Consider the following 8,212-nt stretch of genomic DNA (forward strand, 5'->3'; position numbering starts at 1 on the left):
GCTCATGTTAAGCTTCTCACCAACCAACACCCCCAAGTACTTCTCCCCTTCATACAGTCTTCCTTTCCAAGGAGTCTTTGCACTCCTCCTTGTCTACATGGGCAAGGCTATTAGGGATGCCATGCTGTTGGTGACCTCAGTGGTGGGCTAATGTAAAATGTCTTGTGGGCCTCTGAGTCCTTGGGAAAGTAGCCCTCCTACAAGCCTTTTATGCAAAAGCTGTCTATGACCACCAGTATTCCTAATAAGCAAAAGTACCACTGTTTTTAGGCTGATCATAGGGGTACCTTTAAAAGTAGGGCAGTACTAGCAAGCTGGCTATCTTGACTATTGTCCAGGACTAGGCGCCAAAATTCCATTAAAATCCCAATTTTAAATCTTAATCTAGACCTAGGAAATCATATTCAGATAATTACAAAGGTTAGTATTTGCCTCAGAATCCAGACCTGCAGGTTCTGCTCTCAACTGGGCCACAGCTATACCACATCTTTCAATCAAGGTAGCTCTTAATGCTTTTATTTCCTCAGCTAGGGTATTGCAGAAGCTACTTCACTATCTTGGAATGTGCAGACTAACAGTTTTACAGAGGATCCCACTTGAGTACTGTTAAAATGCTGTTGCTATGTTCTCTTAAAACAAAAGGCATGTCAGTCTAATGCAAATATTGGTACAATTTTTCTGATCATTTATAAGTACAGCTGCAGGCAAGCATATTCACACAGATTCCAGCTAAAGTACAATGCAAGCAGCCTGAGACGCTAAAGGTCTGTGTGGCAATTGCTCGTTTAAAAAGGCCGTTAAAAGCACTTCTTGGTGGTGGGCAGGCAGGCAGAGGAATAGCAGGAAAGACTGGAAGGGAAGGTGGGAAGCCACAGGCAGGCCTGTCTTTTGGGGAAGTTTCAAAGGAGGAAAAGGAGAAGGTTGAAAAGAAGGAACCAAGGCAGTAGAAAGGGTGACCAATTTGGCAGCCTCATGTAGAACAAAGGAAGGGGCCCATGAGATGGTGCGGTGTTGAAACACTCTGGCTTGAGCAGAGCCAACCAGCAGATGTGGCAGGAAGGAAAAAGGTTAGGAAAACACATGAGTGTTGCTAGGAAAAGATAGCTTTATCACAGTGTCCTTCTCTACCATTTTGACTACCGAGTCTGCCCCTCCTTTGGGGTATTCTTATTTCAAGGTTTGCCAGTGAATGGGCAATGTCACTGTTTGATGGGACTCCTAACAGACTACAATCCACAGCATCCTCTGAGGGACGCGTCAAAGTCAGCCTGGTTGGGTGCTAGTCAAAGGAACGGTACCACTATGGCCACACTCAGGTATTAGAAATACACCTTCATTCCTAAAGAAGCCAGGTTGGGTTTTTTTTCAGTTCTCACCTGTCCAATGGTTTATGGATTCCCAAGGTCAGGAGCAATAAAATATTAACATCTAATCTGTCATACCACCAATGAAAACTATAATCTAGCCCAGGACTTCACGTGAGTACTGGGTTGTTAACTAAAGAAAGGTATCAAATCATCCTCTAATAAATACTCCAGACTGTGACAGGTAAAATTCAGGTCATACGTCTCCTTTGAAGTTTTAATGGCCACTCCAATTTTATGATAAAGCCACTCACCTTATGTTTGTAGTAATTTTGCAAAGCCCGAAGCGGCTCTAGTCATCTTTGGTGCACAGTTCCCAAGGACAAAGCTCTCATAAAACTGCAAGCTTCAAAGGGATTAGACCTCTTCTTTTCTCTCCTTCTTTCTCTCTTTTTAATTTCCTTTTTCTTTTTTTTTCTTTTTAAAGGAATATTACTGAACATTTCCTCCCCTGTTTTCTACATAGCTCCCTGAGGAGGCTTCTAGTTGAGCCCCCCCCAACTAGACTTCTTCGCTCACTGAAATAAAATAAAATGAAAATAAAATGTCTTTTCCCTTTTCTTAATAGTAAGGCAATTTTCTGGGTCATTTCTGCTTTTGCCTTTATTCTATTGTCAGTGTGGAGTAATTTGAAGCAAATAGAGTCTGTGTATTTGCATATTTCTCAGGCTCTAAGAAGGACTACATGCAGCAGATCTGCTCTCCTGAATGTCATTTCGTTTGTTTTTTTGTTTGTTTGTTTTCTTCCTTTTAAAATCAGGGTGAAGCTGAGCTGAATCTGCCAAAGCTTGAACTCCAAAGCTAACGTTCATCTTGGTAAATGAAACAGTGCTGGGGAACATTCCCAGGCATTGGAAGGCAATTATCTGTGCTGTTTAATTGTTAGCACAGTGCCTGGCACAGAGGGGCTGGGGCCAGCTTTCCCAAACAATTCCAAAACATGGGCCAACAGCTGGCATGGGCCAGGGTCATGCTCAATAGGCGGTTTATGTTCAGGGCACGAAGGGGAGGCCAGAAGTATGATCCTGCTCATTGCAGGGGGGCTGGACTAGATGACCTTTGAAGGTCCCTTCCAACCCAAACTATTCTGTGATTCTGTGATTCTATGATTCTATGAATGCCTTCATTTCCATTTTCATCTCCATCAGCACCAGTGATGGTCCCAACCATGCTTCATTTACTCGTACTGACACAGAATAGTTACTCGAACTCAATGCTTATACAACTACACCATTTTGAGGAGAAAGCTGCTTATCCAACTTCCCAGCATGAACATACATATTTGCTTGTAGACTGATTTTATACATTGCCTTAGTTGTAAGATAGATTGATTTATTTCCGTTAATTTGCAAGGAGGTCTTTTTTGGATGTTTATGCTTATATGCTAAGGATGAGACACTTGGGGGGGGGGGAACCATTTGTCCATTTTGCTAATTCCCCAGTGACATTAAGAAGTAGAAGTCTGAAGAGGGAGCAGATGGAAACTTTCTGCGCTTACACTGAGCACTGGAATATGATTCAAATCAGGTGTCTATCCAAGCATGGCCTAAACCAACCCAGACCACAGTTGTTCAAATAGCATACAGTTCAAGTTTATTCGGTTTTATCAGCAAATGTGCCAACCCCAAATGTTTCTCCAGGCACGGCACAGGGCACCAACCCATACACCTCATGGTGCTGTGGTGGCTGGTGGTATTTGCATGAAAAGGATATTTGCTTGGAAACAAATGGAAGGCTGGTTGGATGGTGATCCTCCTTTCACTAGACCTCAGCTAAGACCCTGCTCCCTACCAAGGGGACAAAGTGAGTAACAGTGAGGAGAAACAGCAGGAGGTGGTTCTAAGGGACCATTGCAAAACAGCAATGCCACAAGCACATGAAGGAACATCTACCAACCACTATATGCAACCTAAATAATGTAAATATACATTATTTGGTTTTGCTTGGAAGGGACCTTAAAGCTCATTTAGTTCAAACCCTCCTGTCATGGGCAGGGATGCCTTCCGCTAGACCAGGTTGCTCAAAGCCCTGTCCAACAAAATAATCTCACAAAAAGAGGAACACGTGGGTTCCCTGAGCCTATTTTTTCTGCAGATGGTACATGTCATTATAGCTGGTATTCAGAACTGTCTTTTCAGGGCATGCTTCTTTAAGGTTACTGAAAAGTTCCTTTATTTAAGAAATTAGCTTAAATGTCCTAAGGCACAGTATGTACTCTGAAAATACTCACATTTCATTTGATTGCTGTTGTTAATGTTTCAGAAATGAAGTAAGTTTTCCCCTGGGGACATTTAGCCTGGCTTACCCATTTGTCTGAGCTTCTTCAAAGGAGGAATGATTCTCAGTTCTAGCCTGATAACAGCACAGGAGAAAAACTAAACCTACTGTTAGGAAAGCAGCGATTTATTAATTTTGGGGGTGGAGGGGAAGCCACAGGTAAATTTAGTAATAGCATACAAATATTTGTATAAGAAAACTGCTGCTATTTCATTATTTACCTGAGAAGACTGAGAACAAGAAACCAAGCCAACCCAATTTCAACCTCAAGTATATCTGAACACATTACTATTTCTTTTTCTCATGAACACTTTGCGAATTTGAGTGTTCATTTAAGAGATTTACCAGAGATGGGCTGAGGGGAAAGGTTTCGATCATGTAAGGTTCTTTCTGATAACGGGCAACAAAGGGAATGGTGTTAATCTGGCAAGAACTCTGCCATCTTCCACAGCAGAAATCTTACAAATTTTGCTCTTGTGAGATCAGTGTATTCTGATAAATAATACACTGGAAAATAAACCTCTTCTTCAGGATCAAATCTGGACCTGGCCTCGAGAAAGACTGCAGATTAAAAGACTGGAATCCATAGATTTATTGTGAAAATTCCCTGAGAGCAATACACTCAGACTTCAGGTCTTTTGTGTCGTACTTCAATGCAGCAGTTTTCAAATTAAATCCTATTTCACCATATCATTTCAAACACTGATGGAGGTTCCTGGTCCAGCCTGAAGTATACAATGTGGCAAGAGTCACCTACAAGGTGGTGGCAGTGCTCACCTGGTGCCAGCTCTGCACCATTGCTACCAGGGGAGAAGGCTGCTCCTACAGACCCAGACCTCAAGTACGGCTCTGGTGCCAACGCAGCCTGCAGAAACAGATTTCTCAAGCCTTCTCCAGCCATGTGAGTTATCGAAGCTGCACATTGCTTCTTCTCACTGAAGCAAAACATCAGGGCTGATCCACCTAGAAGGGATTTAGCACCTAAGGTGGGGTGTAATGTAAGCACATAATCCAGAAAACCTTCGTACTGCTAATGTTTAACCCTACAGGGTAAACTCTGTATGCTGATAAATTTATGAGTTTGAAATTCCTTGTGTTCCTAGAGCTGTGCTTGGGCAGATATGCAGCAAAGCCTCAGGCTTCATGCTGTTAGGGACTCAGGTCATCCTCATCCCTGGTCAGGATCCAGAAACAATGGATGCCTAAATGCCTTATGTTCTGCCTAAATCCTCTGGGGGTTTTAATGTCAAAGGCATTCTTCCAGCTCACTTCCTGCAAGCGTACAGGATGAAGCTTCTCAGAAGCTGCCGTTGCTTTACTTTGTGAAGCTACCTATTTGAAGGAATTTGGTGATGATGCCCCTGTTTGATAGGCTAACCTGTGAAGCAGGACAATCCTCTGGTGGCTGAGAGATGTGGTACCCGCTCCTCCTGGGCCTGAGAGAGCCAAAATCCAACGTCCCTGACTTCCCAAGAGACCCACTAGGTCTCGGGCTACTGAGGCACAGAAAGGGCTCACTCTGTTTGCTTTCGTCCTCAAGGCCAGGCCAGTGAGCAGCTGACAGTGTTGGATTCCTGGGACTGGAAAAAGAAAGCCATGAGTCTGCAACCTCACAGTGCGGGCACTGACCTGGGACACTGGGACTCTGGTCCCTCTGAGGGTGTCTTCATCCTTTTTTTGGTCTAGTGATCCACCCCAATGGGTTGGAAATAATGACAAACCACAATAACAATAGCCAGCTAAACAAAACAAGTACAAACAGAAACAACAACTGAGGCTGGGAAGAGAAATGGCCTTTGGGGATATTATTTAGAAGAGGCTTTAGACTTTGATTTCCCAGGCAGAGGAGATGGCAGATCAGCCAATGTGACTCCTTAGTTCTTGAGAAAGAGGCAAGCCACATTTTCCTAAAGCTTCCTGTAGCTGAAGCGGTTGAACTGACTCTACTATAGTAAAAAAGAGTACGTCAAGAAAATGGGGATGTCAGCACAAAAAGCAAGGATGGAAACCCCACAACTCCATGGTGAACAGCTAAACACTGCTGAGCTGCTGCCTCAGAAGTACAAGAATCCCCCTTGCATTACATGCCTTTGCTCAGTCCCATGGGAAGGAGAAGGCCCTAATCAGCTTTCTGAGCCCTGCATAGAAAAAAGATCACACTAGGTGCGAAAGTCATTATGCACATAGTAATAGCATGTCCCATGTATTGATACATGTACTGCACATCTTGGAGGAAGATGTGCCTGGTTATACAGCATGGGGAGACTGGCAGAAAGTAAACAAGCTGCGCTGTTATTCTTTATGCCATGAATTAAAACCTGAGTTAGGTGAGATGTGTGCCCCAGCCGGGAGCAGTGCAGCAGCAGGGCAGGGGCAGGGGCAGCACTAGTCCAAGCCCATCACCAGCTGCTGGTGGGGTGGGAAGGAGCAACAGCAGCAACTGGAGCTGTGGGAACGATGGGACATATGAATCAAGCCTGAGACCAATGGCCAGAAGAGATGAGATCTCTTGGAGACTGGAAAGGATAAGCAGAGCTAAGGGAGGAGGAAGCAGCATGACCAGCAGGTTGAGGGAGGTGATTCTCCCACTCTGCTTGCTCTTGTGAGACCCCACCTGCAGTACTGCATTCAGCTCTGGAGCACCCAACACAGGAGGGACACGGGCCTGCTTGAGTGCGTCCAGACAAGGCCAAGAAGGTGATCAGAGGGCTGAAGCACCTCTGCTACGGAGACAGGCTGAGAAAGTTGGGCTTGTTCAGCCTGGAGATGAGAAGGCTCCAGGGAGACCTTAGAGCAGCTTCCAGTGCCTAAAGGGGACATAAAAGAAATCTGGAGTAGACTTTTTTAGAAGGGCATGTAGTGATAGGACAAGCAATGATGGCTTTAAACTGAAAGAGGGTAGATTTAGATTAGACATTAGGAAGAAATTTTTTACTGTGAGGGTGGTGAGACACTGGCACAGGTTGCCCAGAGAAGCTGTGGCTGCCCCATCCCTGGCAGTGTTCAAGGCCAGGCTGGATGAGGCTTTGAGCAACCTGGTCTAGCAGAAGGTGTCCCTGCCCATGGCAGGGGTTGGAACTAGATGAGTTTTCAAGTTCCTTCCAACCCAAACCATTCTATTATTCTATGATTATGTGATTCTATGAAGTCTGCTTTGACAAGATAAACCTGAGACGTCATTTCAGGATTCTGTCTGCTAACACCTGCACAGGTTCTCCTGCAGAAATAACTCATGTTTTTAACTTGCCTGGCTGAAGAGTTAGTCTCTTCTTCAGTGTGATTTAGCTTTGTTTCTGCACTGTACTGCCCCTCCCCCTCCCCACAGCTCGCTCTCTCTCACACAAATGTAGGCTACTTCAAAATAAAGAAATAACCTAATCCTTGGAAATAGAAATTCATTGTTGCATTTCTTCCTCAGTGCAGTATGCACAGAGGAGAAAGCAGACCTTTAAATTTCCCTAATTGTTTGGGAATTCAGTGTGGAAACACATGAGCACACACCTCTTCCCCTGCCGCTCCCCATCTAAGCTGTGGAGCTTGCTGCTGTGACACGTTGTCTAAAGCAAGTATTTGCCAGGATTCAGGATTGAACTGAATATGCAAAAGCACACGCGTTCACACACACACGTGCCAATATGTATTTGCATACATATTTATATATAAACAGTAACTATTTTTAAAAGGCACAATAACAACATCAAAGACATCTCAGGAACCACAGCACTCTTCACTTGCCATACACGGGCCTTTGTTCACTGTAGACAGACTGGACTCTGCCTGGTCTGCCGTAGGCTTCTCCAGTGGCCTGTGCCAGATCCAGTTGCAAATCCCAAACAAGCAGCATTGGTGAGGGTGCTAGAAACACAGTACATGACAACAATAACCTAATGGTGAGTAAGGGGAGGAGAGGAGGAATAAATAAACACAAGCTAAGTATAAAAGTCATTTTATTAAAAGCATATCCATCAGGCTGCTGCTTCTACTTGCAGTGGCCAATGAATTTCCTCTGTCCTACTACACTTGAAGTGCCAGGATGCATTATTCAGCACATGAGTAATTCACCACATTCTTTCAGCTAATAGTCAGTTGTTGAGCCAGACTCTCATTAAGGTTAACAGCAACACCACTATTGTAGCTGTAGAGCATGGCAGAGCCTCATGGCACCATACTGACCAGATTAAAACAAGGATCCATGCAAAGATCCATGTAAGGAAGGCCAAAAGGTTCCCATGTGGGCACACTTCTGTGGAGGATCAGGCCCTAAACTCACATTGAAAACCACAGGAAGGAACTCAGCACCCAGTCAAGAGCAGGAGTAGCTGCTCATGCAGCCACCAGAAAAGCCAGTCGGCCAACTGGAATTTCCCTCTTCGTGTGGAATGATAATTCAGGTGCTGAAGGATAATTGGAGAGCTGAACTTGAGGGTGGCCTCAGTACCTTGGGAGACTCTGTGCCAGCTGCTTTAAACAAAACAAGCAGGGGCTATGGTGGCACTACTTTTCATTGCAGGTTTCAAGATCAGCCATGCTGCTGAGCTACTATATTAATACAGTGTGTTGCAGACATAGCA

This window comes from Strigops habroptila, chromosome 2 (genome assembly GCF_004027225.2).
Source record: "Strigops habroptila isolate Jane chromosome 2, bStrHab1.2.pri, whole genome shotgun sequence".
Taxonomy (NCBI): Eukaryota; Metazoa; Chordata; class Aves; order Psittaciformes; family Psittacidae; genus Strigops; species Strigops habroptila.